The following is an 18787-nucleotide window of genomic DNA, read 5'->3' on the forward strand; positions in this document are numbered from 1 at the left end:
CAACAAAAAGAAAACGTAGATTTACTTGAAAGGAATTTAACCAGAAAAATTAAAACAAATTCATATTTTAAGTTCTACGGTCGAGGAAACTGCAGCAACACACACACCACACACACAGCTAGAACAACGTTTTTCGGTAGGAGAATCTAAGGTAGACGAAAGACGTGAAGCAAACACCGACACATACCACCAAGAGAAAGCTTTAATTATTGCTAAGATCGAAAACGTAGTTCCTAGCGCAGTCGTAACCAAATTACGAAAGAAATCACGCACACATTCAGAACAGACACAACAAACATATACGGACACGAAAATGATCGATGCCAGAACGAAGGAAAAGTGCGAGACACCGAAGGCACAGGTTTACGACCTTTTGAGTAAACTCAGTTACAGTTAAATTTAGATAATCAGTCAGATGGAACCCAACCAGTATACTTCACAGAAACAGAGAAATACGAGCCTTTAGAACATTTTAAGCAAGGACAGATGGCACTTAACAGACAGCACTAGCAGGAAGTGAACAAAATTCACGCTCATCTTGCTGAAATTGTGAAGAACTTAACTTCTAAGCATTGTACTGACAATTGCACAGAAAACTATAACGAACGCGAAATGGAAAGTATTCGACAGCAACGTTTTAGCAAGCCTTTCAGAGAAAGAGATTTTTTACAAACACACGAACATAGCCGCACTTCCCCCAACAGACAAAACTTACAACACGCAGAGGACGACATCTTTGACGACAAACATTTTTTATCAGTAAGGATATTTAAAATTTTTCGAAATGGAGCAAACAACTTACATCCATTAGAGTGAGTCCAGCAATTTAGTTTTTCATTACCACCTACCTGGCTAGTCACATGCAAATTAGAATTCATTTGCAGTTTTTTGGATGGAGAACCAGCAATGAAATGAGACCGATTGCACGACTGTGTTTTTCAGCTGAAGAATTCCAGAGTGCATTCCTTCCAGCGTACTGGCGCGAGACAACACAGTGTAATGTCAAAGACAATCTAAATTTACCAAACTTTGAAAACTCGCAATTTGAAACACACAATTTTTTGAACACATGGCACAATAAAACCAATATTTGTTAGAACCGTACAACCCATCAGCGTGAATCAAACTTTGCATTTCGAAACTTCCAAGATCGTTACATATTCCGCTACTTAAAGTACGCCAGAAAGTCAATATTCACGCATTCCGAAACGTTTTACAATTACTAGAGATTTATGAGTCATAAACTCAGAACAGGAATAACACTTTTCACGTAAAATCCGCAACTATGAGGACAGAAACAACATAGGTCAGTCAGGGTCATTTAATAACAACAGGCGATATCGAAACCAAAATTATAACAACGAGACCTTCAATGGATCATATCAGAATATTTACCAGCAGAATCACAATTTTTCATTGCAACAACCAGCAGACATTCAACACACAAGGCAACCTGAACCACTCCTCACATCTACAGTCGTGATCTCACCACCACACACACACACACACACACACACACACACACACACACACACACACACAATAATAATAAAAATTCAGGAAATAACTACGTGTAGAGGAATAGCTATTTACACAAACACAGAGAACAATCATACCCTCAGAACTCATACGACAACAGACGACACTATCAGAATCAAAATAACAGTTGTCGTATGGGAAATAACGAAGACTGCAGAAGCGAAAATTTTAATAACGAACAAAGTCTTTCTTTAAATGAACGAGACAGCCGTTTCCATCCACAACAGCATTGTCCGAATAATCCGAAACAACGAAGAACAGTGTATATAGTTAAAGTTTCATCATCTGGCACACAGAGACACAACAATGGATGTCGACAATGACTAGAGGTGCAGGTGACAGAAGATGCGCTCACAGAGACGACACAGAATACTAATCATTCAGACAACATTATTGAGAACATGAGCTGATTAGAAGATATTAGAGATCTGCTATTACGAGAGAAAGAAGAACTATAGATACCCATTTACCACCCATTCATCGATATACAATTAGGAAAACACACTTTAAATACAGTTGTACACTCAGGCTCTCCCGTCACAGTTTTCAGCGATTCAGCACCCAACATATGTAATGTAGGCGAAACGTCCTCCTTTATGCTGTTGCAGAAAGAGGTGTTGATGTCAAATTCCAAACACATCTAGAATTCATGGTTCAAAATGGTTCAAACGGCTCTAAGCACTATGGGACTTCACATGTGAGGTCATCAGTCCCCTAGACTTAGAACTACGTAAACCTAACTAACCTAAGGACATCACACACATCCATGCCCGAGGCAGGATTCGAACCTGCGACCGTAGCAGCCGCGTGGATCTGGACTGAAGTGCCTAGAGCCGCTCGCCCACAACGGCCGGCTAAGAATTCACGGCACAAGGTCACACTTTTTTCGCAGACCTTCTGATCGCGTCCCGACTTACAACAGAAACAATACTGGGTATCGATATTCTGAACAAACACCAAGCAATACTGGATTTCAACAATTATTGCATACTGCTGTACAACGAAGATGATCACATTTCATTAAGCTTCGAACAAAGCTTGTCGAGAGGAGAACAGGATATCGACAGACTACATTTCTTGACGTCATACAAAAACATTGACTGCTACACGACACAGTTAAATGACTTTTCTTACTCAAATAAAGGTGACGAATCGCAGACAAACATGTTAGATATGCAGGCAATAAGAGCATTTTTCTATCGCATTTTGGAACATTTGTACGTATACAGAGTTAAGATAAATTTTTATTTCAACCTTTACATATGTATTTTGTCATTTATCTTGTTAGATGTAAGTAGAGGCCTTAGAGCAGCCTCGTCCAAACTGTGCCCCTGGAGCGCTAGCGGCCGCGATCACCCTAGGCCAGAGCCACGGGGTGCATTCATTATTCCAATAAATAACAATTTATTTTGCGACCACATTTCGCTGTCCTTACTGCGTTTATGACCACTTTTCAGAGGAACTACGGGAAAATGCACCTAAAGCCCATCTTTTTCGTTAGTTTTTTAATTGGGTGTCAATTAACGGAATTATTAATTACGAAAATGATAAAAATGTTTTAAAAACAGGATTGTACAAAATTAATAGTAAGTTTTTTGTGCCGTGGTAGGAGCAGGAAACAAGTGGGCAAAGTTTGCGCGCAAGTTACAAATGCTCGCTGGCAATTGCACAAGCAGGGAAACCTTTTGCGGCTGGGTATCTCATCGAGGATTGCCTGGTCGACTCGGCAGCTTGTATTTGTCCAGCAAAAATCACGGAAAAGTTGGAAAAAAGTAGCTCCTGCGCCTCAAATTGTTGCTCACCGAGTCGAAGATATGGCCTCAGATATGGAGCAGCAATAAATGGAGAGAGCGGAAAACTTCGTTTCATTTTCTATCGCTCTTGACGAGTCCACGGACGTTGCAAACAAATCTCAGGTCGTCGGATTCGTTGGGGTGCCAATGACAATGTGCGTGTCACCGAAGCATTTCTCGACCTTATACCATTAAAAGACACAACCACGGGTTTGGATATCTTTCTAGCCGCGGAAAACGTATTCGAGTCAGTGGGTTTAAAATGTGAACGCCTGACCAATGTAACAACGGAAGCACCCCCTGCGCTAGTGGATCCCTGCTTTACGTTGGGTCAAAAATGGCTGAAATCAACTGTTCTTTATTCGCGGCTGTCCATTGTCTGATACACAAGGAGGCACTTTATCCGAAGACTGTGAACATAAAAAACTTTGTGGACACAGTTGTTCGAACGGTTAATTATCTTCGCTTTCAAGGACTCGCACATTGCCAAATTAAAGAATTTCTGGTTGATATCGAAGCGGAATACCCAGACATCCCCTACCACGCCGAAGTAAGATGACTGATTGGTTAAAATGGATCTAAGCAGTTTGGGACTTAACATCTGGGGTCATCTGTCCTCTAGACGTAGAAATACTTACATCTAACTAACCTATGGATATCAAACACATCAATGCCCGAGGCAGGATTCGAACCTGCGACCGTAGCAGCAGCGCGGTTCCGGGGTGAAGCGCCTAGAGCCGATCGGCCACACCGGCCGGCTTAAGATGACTGAGCAGAGAGAAGGTTCTTCATCGGTTTTTCTCCTTGGGGCGACGAAATCAATACCTTTTTGTTAATGAAAGGACGTCCAGAGGAATTACTTCGTGATCCTAAGTGGGTGACGAATTTGGCTTTTTTGAGTGACATAACGGGCCATTTGCATACTTTGAACATTTCACTCCAAGGCGAAAATCACTCTATTGTTCATTTAGTGTTGACGATTCAAGCACTAAAAAAAGAAAAAAACTTACTTTGTGGGAAAAACAGTTGTGCGAGGTGAACTGTCGACAGTTGCCTTCATTAGACAGCGTTAAAGAAGATGTGGATTTTTCAGATTATATTAAATCATTTTCGAATTACAGGAAGAGTTTGAAAACAAATTTTTGGAGTAAGTGAGCTTCAAGCGGCCTTAGATATATTTGTTCGCCCGTTTTCCCTTTGCGCGGAGGGCGTCTTTCAACTAGAGGTGATTGGCCTGCAGTGCGATATCCGCTTGAAGGACCGCTTTCTTATGTGTAAATCTGTGGATAACATTACAGTTGCTTCCAACGAGAGAAATATCGTCTTCTGCACAAACACGTTGCCAAAGTTCTCTCAGTCGTTGGTTCCACGCATATTTGTGAGCGTTTATTCTCCTTTTCAAGGCTTGCTAAAACTAAGAATCGTTCACTGCTTAGCGGGAAAAATTTGACTAATTCTTTGACGTTAGCAGCAGTCCCCCGGAATATTGTACCAAACCAAGACAAAATCATTTCCTCGAAAAAGAAAAACGTGTAAAACGTTATTTGTCTTCTTTAACAATGTTGACTATAAGGATTACAGAACTTTATAACGTAAATTCTATTTTTGTTAATAAATTTTCAAACTTAGTCAATTAAAATTATTGCATACGAAACAGCAAACTAAGGATCCGATATCTAAACTCTGAAAAGGGATACAAAAAGCTGTAATACGAAGTACAACAAAAAATATTTACTTGTAGCTACTAACAGTAAGAATGAGACTCTATATCCCTTACGTGAAATTATTTCTAAAATAGAATCTTTATGACTGTAGTTCATTTAAGAAAGTGATATATCTTTCGGAAGACACTTACTGTACATGTGCAATACTAATAGAATCAATCTGTGGGTCAGAAAACTAATAAGCTGTTCTTCAGTTCCTGTTTTGGATATTGTTCAACCACACGAACACTAGTTGTTACCTAAACAGTAAATGGTTTGTTTGTTTCACGGCTCATCGACCACTTTTACAGAGCTGCGCCTCCTCTGTTATTTTGTTTACGTTGGATCTGACCGCGGATCAGTCCAGCGCAGAGCAGCGCTGTGTGGTCTCAATCGCGACGCACGGTCGCGTACGGGGCGCTGAATTACACTGCCTTGCGCCCGCGGAGCGCAGCCGCACCCACCGGGCGCAGTTGTTGGATTAGCCTGCATTAGAGAATAGATTTTGATTTACTTTTTGATGATGCAAAGAGAACAGTCTCTTGTATTTCTGCATCACATGCATGTCTTGATACATGAAACAAGTGATGAAAATGATCTCACAGGTACACGATGATAATATTTCTTACAGGGAAACTGTGTTATACAGTGGAATTTACTGGTAAAGTTAAGTGAGGTTGGACGTTTGTGCAGATCAGGTAACAGTTCTTTCAAAGAGTTGTTAAAATGTTGGAAGATTCCGATATTTTCAGCAAGGACTACTGAGTTTGAATTACGGCAAAGGCAGCGTTTCTGAGCAAAGTCACGAAACGTTTTAGGTACATTTATATTGATTTCAAGATGTATCTTGACGTATTGGAGGAGCTATAGTAGTGTATACAACATGATGCTACGAACGTGACATATTTTTAAGCGATGTATTGATGATGTGTAGGAAGATGCGAATATGTTTGGCGAACTTGTACACATGCTAATAATTTAGATATAGTAACATTTTTGCCTGAGAAAGGTACTTCATATGTAATGAAGAAGGAGGTTGTTGATAAGGTTGTGGAGAGGACGTTTTATTTGGTTTGCCAAGATGTTCCAAATGATTCTTTTTTTTTCTTGGAGACAACTGTTCACTCTGGTTATGAGAAATTCTACTTTTGTTCTTGTTCCTAATTTTACAGTTGTTTTTCTTAGAAGGTCAACATCGTTTTGTTTCACATGATTTCTGTTTATTCCATGATGTTTAGCAGTAATCCTTGTACACCAGCTCTGTATTGTTTACCCTCTACCTGACATATACTTGGAGAACATTAAGCAAATACTTCTTAGATGTGATTTCTTAGTCAGTACATACGTGGATTAGATACCCTAGTAGCCACAAAATTTACTCATGGTATGTTTCACAAACTGACGACTGTCGCCATTGTAACATATTTCACATATTTCTTTCAACAGGAACAAATAGCGTGCTGTGCACAACAAAATGAACCCTTTTTCTCCTTTCTCATATACTCTCCTACCCAGTAGTTAGATGATCTCGAAAAATTTGCAGAACGTAGCATTCGTTTGATACAGTATTGTAGATGTGTTTCACGGTATGTAAGATAGTTTTAAGCAGAAAAACATTAATTCATGATTGTATGAGGCTGTTATATCCTTTTGTAGCTGAGATTTATCGCATGGTTCTTTCACTGATGATCTCATTATCTGTAAGTGCTTATTTACTGAGATTATTTAATTTTTCTGATAAGAAATGATCTTTCGTGTTTTTATGTGTACTGCTTATGGCATTATGTCATTTGTTAAGCATTACGATTTGTTAAGCATTAGGATTTGTAAGAGTCTGACTAAGCATTGTTTACTGATTCTGTAACTTTTATGTTTGCCCACGTATGTAATATGTTACAACATTTACTTCTACGTAATTCTTTGATTGCATGTATGATAAAGATTTGTGCTTGGACACTTGTACTGTGGTAGGACTAAGGGAAAATATATATGATTTCACAACATAGAGAGCGTAGGTCTCTTCAATTGTACTGAAGGGAATACTTTTGTGTCAAATATGGGACTTCACGCTCAGCAGCTAGTTTGTGGTAAATCTTTGGCATTGAGCTGTCAAGAGGAAACTGAAATAGACTACAGATTCCTCTGAGTTTGCTTCTAGCCTCCATACATATGAACTATTCTGCTTGCGCTGCGGTTGTCGATGACAGTGAATGAGAACAGTTTGTATCTCATACTGAGTCTTCAACAATTATCATTTCAAGAAAAGGTTCTGCAAGACTTTGATGCTGTACTGTGTACAGTCTTGTTATTTCCGAATTCTATTGCACTTATTTTACCGACAGTAGGCTCTTTACTCAAGACACTACAACAAGTAGTGCAGTGCAAATATAATATTTCCGGCGAAACTAATTTTTTAACAGGAAATTTCACAGACTATGTGCAGTGCGTTTTTCTTGCAGCAACTAATGTTATAAAAACAAACTAGAAAGAACTGACGACAAGAAAAGTTAAAAGAGTAAATCTAGCATTCCTATGTCATAAAGACTTCCACATACGTTAATCTTAATTTCATGGACGCTAATGTTTACGACTATGTTCGTGTGTCTGTGTACAACAATTTACTCCTTTTGTGAATACTTTCGTAATTGTGTTATTTGGGCTTATGTACTTTTTCATCACGATTGTAATGCTTAGTCAGAAAATTTTAGTTTCGTTAACAGATTTTGCAGAATAACCTACGACAGTTACAGATCTCACTGTGCAAATTCTGGTCGGAGAGGCCGAGGGGTCGTGACTGGGAGCCGCAGATAATTTCCTGGGCATTTCTCTAGTATTTGGATGCCATGAAAGCGTAAGTGCGATTGTACTGTTAGAAATTATAAGGGCGCAGTGTCATCAGAGATGCTTTGTCGCCTGTGGCACCTGCAGAAGCGTCGGAAACACCAATGTAGAAAAGGCCACATAGCCGTAGACAGGATACAATTTAAGCTCCTATGCGCATTACAAGTAAAGCCGTGAGTACACGGAGATGCGAAGAGAAAAGCTGTCAATCAATAGCCATGAGATACCACTTCGGCTCGCGTGGAGATCGACACATCGTGCGCACATGTCACTTACCAAAAGATTACAAAACGCATTATCTGTGACAAATGCTCTCTCAAATATTACACAACTTGATCCTTTTGAACCTACAGTTCTAGGTCCCGACTTGTACAATACACCAGGCGGGGTTTCGTCCATTCAAAAGTCACAGTGCATATAGTTGATTTTCAAAAATTAGTTCATTTACTAAATTGTTCATAAACGTATTAAGTAGTGATTGGAGAACTGTTAAAGTTGCCGGATTGTGCGGTTTAATAATGACATCATATTGGCCGTGATGGATATCTGTTAATGAGGATAGTAAGTTCGCGTTTATTGGGAGAGTTAAAGAGAACTGCTTTCTAAAGCAATTTTGGAGCTCAGCCAACATCATGTACGGAAGCTTGTATAAGGAGCTCTGAGCAGCTGTAATAATTTTGCGAAATTGTGAATTATATATTCCGCAAAATTTGTTATATAAATATAAGCTCCTTATGAAAGCTTCCGTACGTGATGATGGCTGAGCTCCGAAATTGCTTTAGAAAGCAGTTCTCCTTAGCCCCCACAATACAAGCGAACTTACTGTGATTAACTGATATCCATCAAAGCCAATCTCATATCATTATTAAACCGCGCAGTCCGGCGTCTTTTACAGTTTTCCAATTATTACTTAATATTTTTATGAACAACTTATTAAATAAACTAATTTCAAAAACTTCACTATTATTGAAATGACACCTTCCCTAGATAACATTATTATCGTAATTTTTTTTTCTCCTCAGTCACATAAACTAACTAGCTGCACTTAACAAAATTCCCCCAAGAGTATGATTCACAGATGCAGTTCTCACTTTAACGTATACTCAATTAAGAGACATACCGGTAATCATTTATTATATTACTTTTCTTTTACATCATGTTTCACACTAATAATTAAATACATCGGATGGTAAATAATGAATAAAAGTCATAATAGTAATAAAAAACACAGTTTTGTTTCCAAAATATACTGGTTTAACTATTTACGATTTCGTAGTCCGGAAGGTGCTGACACCTTTCGGCCGCAGCCGAAGCTTCTTGTAGATAGCTACTGTATCGGATCGCACATCTGTCATGACCTGTCTGGTCGTTACTGTCCGACTTATCTTAGGCGCGGTCGTGGGACAAGAATGTCGCACGTAGCGTCTGCACCTCCTAAACGCTAGTGAAATGGTAATTTAGAGCTCAAAATACCGACACTGAAATAATTTCTTAAAATCTAACACATACGTAAAAACTTTAAAAAAATGGTTGAAATGGCTCTGAGCACTATGGGACTCAACTGCTGAGGTCATTAGTCCCCTAGAACGTAGAACTAGTTAAACCTAACTAACCTAAGGACATCACAAACATCGATGCCCGAGGCAGGATTCGAAACTGCGACCATAGTAAAAACTTAAACTATCAATGTGACTTTAATTATTTTTCGAGTAATCTTGATAGGATGCAGGATGTAGCAACACGCGAGGTAATACTAACTTTATGACAGGTTAAGCAAAGGCAAATCTACATTTATAGCATTAGTAGACTTACAGAAAGCTCTTGATACTGTTGACTGGAGCAGCCTGTTTGAAATTCTGAAGAGAGCAGGGGTAAAATACAGGGAGTGAAAGGCTATTTAACTTGTGCAGGAATCAGATGGCAGTTTGTGGTTCTGTGGGTGATTTAAAGATGCATTTAAGATAATGTCACTTGTTGTGGGTTTTCTGTATATGTCAAATATGTCTTTATTATTGTCTTTTCTTACGGTTACGTCTAAAAAATTGAATGTGTTTTCTTGTTCACAACTGAAGTTATTATGGACTTCATGTTTTTGTGTACAGTGTTTATGTCTTTGTGTAGTTGCTGTATTCTGTTTCTAGGTTCATCTGTCCTGCATATTTACAGTGAACAAACAGTGAGGAAAACCAAAGAATAATTTGGAGTAGAAATTAAAGTTCACGGGAATGAAATGAGAACTTTGAGGTTTGCCGATGACATTGTAGTTGTGTCAGAATCAGCAAAGCACTTGGAAGATCAATTCACTGGAATGGACAGTGCCTTTTAAAGGAGGGTATAAGATGAACATCAACAAAAGCAAACCTGGCGGAGGTTCGAGTCCTCTCTCGGGCATGGGTGTGTGTGTTTATTCTTAGGATAATTTAGATTAAGTAGTATGTAAGCTTAGGAACTGATGACCTTAGCAGTTAAGTCCCATAAAAAAAAGTTATGAAATGTAGTCGAATTAAAGCAGGTGATGCTAAGGCAATTAGATTAGGAAACGAAACACTTAAAGGAGTAGATGAGTTTTGTTATTTGGAGAGCAAAATAACTTACGATGGGCGAGGTAGAGACGATAGAAATTGTAGACTGGAAATGGCAAGAAAATCATTTCTGAAGAAGAGAAATTTAGTAACATCGAATATAGATTTAAGCGTCAGGAATTCTTTTGCGAAACTGTTTGTCTGGAGTGTAGCCACGTATGGAAGTGAAACATGGACGATAAACAGTTTAGACAAAAAAGAGAATAGAAGCTTCCGAAATGTGGTGCTACAGAGGAATGTTGAAGATTATATGGACAGATCGCGTAACTAATGAGAAGGTACTATAATCTTGATATTAATATATATGACTTTTTTATCATTTTCTAGTCTGTATCTTCCTGTGTTTAAGTGTTTGTAAAACCGCAGGGAAATACACATATCTAAACAACACAAACACTATACTATGACTACACATATACATATCTTTCTGTGACACATTTGTGTACCTGGGAAATGTGATATTAGCACTTATTAAGTTACTGATAGATGTTAATTAACTGTGGCTGGCTGCTGAAATAAAATAATTACGTGATATTACATAGCGTCATTAAATAGCACTCGTCCAGGCCAATTCAGCGACGTGTTACCAGTAAGGAACTATCTATGTTGCGGTACTGGCAGGCGCGTGTTTCATCTGATTCAGCTTAAAATTCTGCATCTGACAGTGGTTTTGTGTATTACATGAATCTGCTGGTGCTCCCGCAGTATTAAAAATTGTATTTCTGAGTCAACGAATTTCCACTATTTCTGCGGTTTTGTCGGCGGCACTCATTGATACTTCATGCCAAAATTGCGACTGGGCTTTATACACTAACCCACTCGAGTCGCGTATACACTGCTACAGCAAAAGTATCCGGACACCTACTATTTTGCATTAACATGGGGTACATCCACACTTCGCGTCTTTGATGACTTGACCTTCGCTGGGGACGATTTCAGTGACGTGTATGACAGTCTGTGGGGCAATGACAGTCCATTGATCCCAAGAGCCGAAACCAGAGAAAGTACTTGTTTACAGTCGTCGCACCACTCTTCACACGACACCAAGCATCGTTTGCTTAGCATTGACTACGGAAGTGTGTGACTTATGACTACTTGCTCTACCACTATACCCCATTCTTTTTAATCACCTACGCACAACCATCATGCTAGCCGGATTCCTGGTAACTCAATGAAGCTCAGGAGTAATTCCTTCAGTTGATTTCATGCAACTGTTTACAACCGCATTCAGTAACAGTTGGCGGTTCCTGTCCGTCAATACATGTAGTCTAACTAATCTTGGTTTAGCTGTTGTTGTTCCTTTGCGTTTCCATTCACGGTCACATCACCAGCTCTCGGCTTGGGCAGTTTTAGAAGACTTGGAAAGTACGTGATGGATCTGCTAATCAGGTGTCACCCGATTAGAACACTACTGGCCATTAAAATTGATACACCTCAAAGATGACGCGCTACAGACATGAAATTTAACCAACAGGAAGAAGATGCTGTGATATGCAAATGATTAGCTTTTCAGAGCATTCACAGGAGTTTGGCGTCGGTGGCGACACCTACAACGTGCTGACATGAGGAAAGTTTCCAACCGATTTCTCACACACAAACAGCAGTTGACCGGAGTTGCCTAGTGAAATGTTGTTGTGATGCCTCGTGTAGGGAGGAGAAATGCGTACCATCACGATCCCGACATTGATAAAGGCCGGATTGTAGACTATCGAAATTGCTGATTATCGTATCGCGACATTGCTGCTCGCGTTGGTCGAGATCCAATGAGTGTTAGCAGAATATGGAATCGGTGGGTTTAGGAGGGTATTACGGAACGCCGTTCTGGATCCCAACGGCCTCGTATCACTAGCAGTCGAGATGACAGGCATCTTATCCACATGGCTGTAATGGATCGTGCAGCCACGTCTCGATCCCTGAGTCAAAAGATTGGGACGTTTGCAAGGCAACTACCACCTACACGAACAGTTCGACGACGTTTGCAGCAGCATGGACCATCAGCTCGGAGACCATGGCTGCGGTTACCCTTGGCGCTGCATCACAGGCAGGAGCGACTGTGATGGTATACTCAACGACGAACCTGGGTGCACGAATGGTAAAACGTCATCTTTTCGGATGAATCCAGGTTCTGTTTAAAGCATCAAGATGGTCGCATCCGTGTTTGACGACATGGCGGTGAACGCACATTGGAAGCGTGTATTCGTCATCGCCATACTTGCGTATCACCCGGCGTGATGGAATGTAGTGCCATTGCTTACACGTCTCGGTCACCTCTTGTTCTTATTGACGGCACTTTGAACAATGGACGTTACTTTTCAGATGTGTTACGACCCGTGGCTCTACCCTTCATTCGATCCCTGCGAAACCCTACGTTTCAGCAGGATAATGCACGACCGCATGTTGCAGGTCCTGTACGGACCTTTCTGGATACAGAAAATGTTCGACTGCTGCCCTGGCAAGCACATTCTACAGATCTCTCACCAATTGAAAACGTCTGGTCAATGGTGGCCGAGCAACTGGTTCGTCACAATACACCAGTCACTAGTCTTGATGAACTGTGGTATCGTGTTGAAGCTGCATTGGCAGCTGTATCTGTACACGCCATCCAAGCTCCGTTTGACTCAATGTTTAGGCGTATCAAGGCCTTTATTACGGCCAGAGGTTGTTGTTCTGGGTACTGATTTCTCAGGATCTACGCACCCAAATTGCGTGAAAATGTAATCACATTTCAGTTCTAGTATATTTGTTCAATGAATACTCGTTTATCATCTGCATTTCTTCTTGGTGTAGCAATTTTAATGGCCAGTAGTGTAGTTCACTTACTTAAGTAACTGAAATCTCCTAACCAATCCATTTGCTGCTTCTGTACTGACAACACAATACTCCTGTCATCCTTCGATGATAGCAGGTCCGCTACTCGTGACATTTACTAATCTAATCTGCTCTATATAGGGGTATTTGAATGCTTTTGATCAGATAGTATGTGTCCTGCGTTCCTAGTAGGTAGCTCAGAAGGAGCACACCTCGCCGACATCTCCCGGGCTCGCATGTTTACCTCTCCTTAGTCGCTTTCCGAACGCCTGATACCTCTGTCTCTGGCTGCAACTTTGCCTTTTTTCCACCTTTTGTGAGAGTGTAATATGTGTGAATTTATGCATCGAGCCTAGGGGGAAAATACCTACCAGAATCAGTCCTTCGAACAGAACTTATTAGTGAGTGCTATTATAAGCACACCAGACAAAACGTTAATCACGTCCAGGAGAGAGCTGCCTCTAGCATATATAACGATCTTCGTCTACTTTGTGGTCACAAATTTTAGTATTAAGCTTATCGCAGATCTCACTCTTACTACTTTTCATTACTATCGTGTTTCTTCAGTATACTCCCTTTTGTGTTAGCAGAAGAGCCAACACCATGTTACGAGTGGAGGCCGAAATGCACGCGTTTCAGCTCACGCAGGCTGGCGTGAGGAGGGAAGAACTATACTGACGTGAGGACTGGAACATGACAAGGAATGAGAATTCAGAAAGCGGACGTAATTAGTTTGATACTTAACTTTAATCCATTAATGATGAACGTCGCTCTTGACGATACATGATTCACAATATTATCTGTTCAGAATATATTCTTGAAGTAATTATAGTAACTGAATATGGCGCCTTGCTAGGTCGTAGCAAATGACGTAGCTGAAGGCTATGCTAAACTGTCGTCTCTGCAAATGAGAGCGTATGTAGACAGTGAACCATCGCTAGTAAAGTCGGCTGTACAACTGGGGGGAGTGCTAGGGAGTCTCTCTAGACTAGACCTGCCGTGTGGCGGCGCTCGGTCTGCAATCACTGATAGTGGCGACACGCGGGCCCGACGTATACTAACGGACCGCGGCCGATTTAAAGGCTACCACCTAGCAAGTGTGGTGTCTGGCGGTGACACCACACTCCCAGTCCGTGGTAAACTCATTAGACCGTTCACTCCATTCAGCAAGTACTGCAGTTCTATCTCACTTTCACTCAGGATTGCAACGTCATCAGCGAATGTTATAATATCCTTTCACCCTGAATTTTAGCCTCACTCTTCAGCACTTCTTTTACTTCCGTCGTTGCTTCTTCGTGTATAGATTGAACAGTAGGGACCAAAGACTACATCCCCGTCTTATATTCTTCTTAATCCGAAAACTTCGTTCTTGGTCTTCCAACATCAGCGCTCCAAAGAGACCATCGTGCTTTTTTTAAAAGTGTGTGACATATAATTTGTCCATTGAGCGACTACTTTGCCCACCATGCAGCCATTAAGGCGCAAGTTATGAAATAAAGTGGAAACAGCTTACAGAGTACTACTAGGTGAGTAGGAAGCCGAAACAATATATCTGGGACGAAGATCAGTGAAACAGAACGAGATGTGAACGAAACACGTTATGTGCACTGTTGGAATTATTTGCTGGCGCAGTAATAAGTGTGGTGGCATAGAAAATAAAAAAAGATGTAACGAATTGTCGTTTAGCTGCATTTAGAGTATTCTGTCGTACAAGTGAAACGAGGTACAAGAGAGAGAGAGAGAGAGAGAGAGAGAGAGAGAGAGAGAGAGACAGAGAGAGAGTGTTTTCTAGGCGCTTCAGTCCGGAAGCGCACTGCTGCTACGGTCGCAGGGTCGAATCCTGCCTCGGGCATGGATGTGATTAATGCCCTTAGGTTAGTTAGGTTTAACTAGTTCTAATTTTAGGGGAATGATGACCTCAGATGTTAAGTCCCATAGTGCTTAGAGCCATTTGAACCATTTTAGAGAGAGAGAGTAACAGACCCTGTTGCGTCAAAGAATTATAGAGAAGACAAACGTTTAGTAATATTTCCCCATCTTTGAGGTAGATATGAAAACTCTGTGAAACGCACACGAATGAGTTCCACTAGAGAATTGCTACGGAAGTCTAATGTCGCTCAAGTAATTGATATCTTTGATGCTACGTTCGGAAAATTATAAAAAAAACCTTCCGAAGTGAGATTTAACTTGGTGTCCTCACATACTATATTATGTCATAAACATTACGCCGTCGGAGAAAAAGTGTTTGAGCAGCACCGGGTAGCAGTTTCGTTACAGATCAAATTTATAACGTACACCGTGAAATCATTCAATCTATTTTCTTTATTCCGGCTAATGATCATAAAATCTGTCTTTTCTCTGATTTTACTTTTTCGCAGCTTGAGGAATAACATTCAAGTAACGACGGAGTTAGAAGACAACTACTGATGGGTGGGCATTACATAACAAATGGCTCTGAGCAATATGGGACTTAGCATCTAAGGTCATCAGTCCCCTAGAACAACTTAGAACTACTTAAACCTAACTAACCTAAGGACATCACACACATCCATCCCCGAGGCAGGATTCGAGCCTGCGACCGTAGCGGTCGGGCGGTTCCAGACTGAAGCGCCTAGAACCGCTCGGCCACTCTGGCCGGCGGGCATTACATAACGCTAAGACATGCCCTGTTACACTTGTTGGGACATCGTAATTTCATTAAAAAATCGGCAAGCCTTGCTGAAGATAATACCCACCAATCAGGAAGGGAGAAGTAGTTAAGCCTGTCACCTGTTTTCAGAGTTATCGCCAATGCCAGCTGCTAACGCAAGGTTAGGGAATTACTCTTCAGATTTTCTAGACATCTAAATGCAGAGGTAAAGCTCCAGCTGTTATCCGTGTGAGCCTTAGTAATTTCAGAGATGTTAACTGAAATGTAAGCCAGGTTTAACGTGACGTGTCTGTTGATCCCGTTAATCTTACGACTTATCTGTAGGCTTCATATAAAAGGGGATTGAATTGTTTCGTCAAGAACGGTACGAGTGGCTGCTGTATTACATTGATTTCTAGACAAAAAGATGCAAACTAGATAATATCTTTTCGACGTTTTATTTTATTTTTTATTTTCAGCTTCATTGGAACTTTGTAAAGGGAACATGCCCTCGCAACTTCAACTGCATATTAATTAAATTAAATGAATTCAAAATGTTTCAAATGGCTCTGAGCACTATGGGACTTAACATCTGTGGTCATCAGTCCCCTAGAACTTAGAACTACTTAAACCTAACTAACCTAAGGACATCACACACATCCATGCCCGAGGCAGGATTCGAATCTGCGACCGTAGCATTCGTGCGGTTCCAGACTGAGCGCCGAGAACCACTCGACCACCGCGGCCGGCTTAAATGAATTACTTTAATGCTTAATGATTACTACATTTCTAATAACGTACATGTAGACCACGTTGTTTTCAAATTACTGATACAAAACTTGAAGGTCGTGAGTTATAATTAGGAGCATAATGTTAGTTCGATAGGAACGGGTAACAAAGAGTAGTCCGTTTCACAACATTGACAATTCCTAAATTTCATTAATTGTAATAAGTTGTATTTACAACAGCCGGACCAAGTAAATACTTCACTGGATTCCAAAGGATAAGAAAAGACCAAGACGGGAACCTAAAGTAAGATATTTGGATAACATTGTGAAACGTGAAGTATCAACATGGATGCGAATAGTAGAAAAAAGCAATGAATAGAAAAACGATTTAGCCAGCAGTTTTTGTCAGATGTCTGACGATGGTAGAGTTGATGTGATGGACACCAGTTTAAATGGATCTTAAGTAATCCTACAGTGGAGGGAGTAGAAGGAGTCTGCCAAGAGAAAGTTCTTTCCACTGCGCTGGTGCATGATGTTTTAATGAAGTAAGGATATCTCTCGCACTGACCAGCCAGCAGGGTGCTCTAACACGAATCCTAGAGAGTGTAACTCAGATACTCTGAAACGAAGAACTGCAACTCGTAGGCCGTTACCAAAAATTACTCCAGAAATTTATTCTATCTTAAGCAGACTAATACAGGCACAGGACTTGAGTTAGTAACGAGACCAATTTTCACATGTATTTGGTATGAGCAAAATGCAAACATCGGTCAGCCAATCCTCGCCATGTCTACATCAGTTTCATTCCAATGAGCAGTGCTAAGAAAAAGCAATATCGGTGCCACTGCACTGAAAGTATTGTGGAAGATATTTATACTTCTCTAAATTAGTTACATTCCTGAATGTGTTTCGTCAGTTTCAGACCTCTCGTAACTGCTTAAAATGCAAGCTGTTGTAGCCATAATCCATTGATAGAGGTCTATCTTCTTCAATAACCCTCCCATCATGATGTTCAGTGTAAATATACTCTAATTCTAGGTTTCTTTATTAATGTATGCTATTATACTGTAATTGTTCAGAACACAGGTATTTATTTTTCTGTCATTGACTGTAAACACTTGGCAAGGATACTCACGTACCCTATTCTTAGCAACAAATGTCCACAACGATTCGACAGATTATTATGAATAAATTAATGCTTTCGGTTAAACGGTAGTTGTAAAGGCTGACACTTAAGAGAGAAGTAGAATGTGTTCCTTATTCCAGCATTTCAAACGTGACGTATATGCTGGAATTCTGCTGATGTCGTTCCTCTTCTCAATCTGTGAAAATGATATTGTAGCGCTCGCGAAAAGCTAATATCGAGGGTTGAGCCCCATGCGGGAAAGGTGGTTTTGCTTTTCACAGATAGCCACGCATAGACGCACTTTATCCAACAGAGCAGAAGAAAACATAACATCTCTTTGTGTGATTTCTGTCGGATACAGTGCTATTATACGATTAAAAAGTATTCTAGATCATGTGTTCTGTCTAAGCTTTTGTTGATTACTTGTAGCTACTTATAAAACCGACTTTTCACCTGGACAAATATGGCCTGTGCGAATAGAGTGCCGATACTTGAACATGGTACTAGAACCAGAGCGTAAACAGAAGAGCCCTTTTGCCACTGTGTAAAGAACAATGGCGCGGGAGAACTATCACCGCCTCCACCTCACAGGACTCCAAGACATAATGTCATGGGATCACCGATTCTTCCTTGAGTCGTGGGTGTCGTACTCAAACCCAGTAACGGAGCAGAACTAGCGTCTCCAGCCTAAATAAGAAAAGGAAACAACGAGAGATGCGCAACACAAAGCGAAGTGGACAGCACAAAGCACTCGGTAGTGGCAGCCACGGAATTGTTCACTGAGGTTGGCAGTGCTACAGTCTGGAACCGCGCGACCACTACGGTCGCAGGTTCGAATCCTGCCTCGGGCGTGGATGTGTGTGATGTCCTTACGTTAGTTAGGTTTAAGTAGTTCTAAGTTCTAGGGGACTGATGACCTCAGAAGTTAAGTCCCATAGTGCTTTTATTTTAATCTTATTCGATCCACATTTCGCCCTTAGGTCATTTTCAACTACAAGAACTTATTTTTATGTCAAAAGACATCAAGACGGGTAAGGA

Source organism: Schistocerca piceifrons, chromosome 2 (genome assembly GCF_021461385.2).
Source record: "Schistocerca piceifrons isolate TAMUIC-IGC-003096 chromosome 2, iqSchPice1.1, whole genome shotgun sequence".
In the NCBI taxonomy this organism is placed as follows: Eukaryota; Metazoa; Arthropoda; class Insecta; order Orthoptera; family Acrididae; genus Schistocerca; species Schistocerca piceifrons.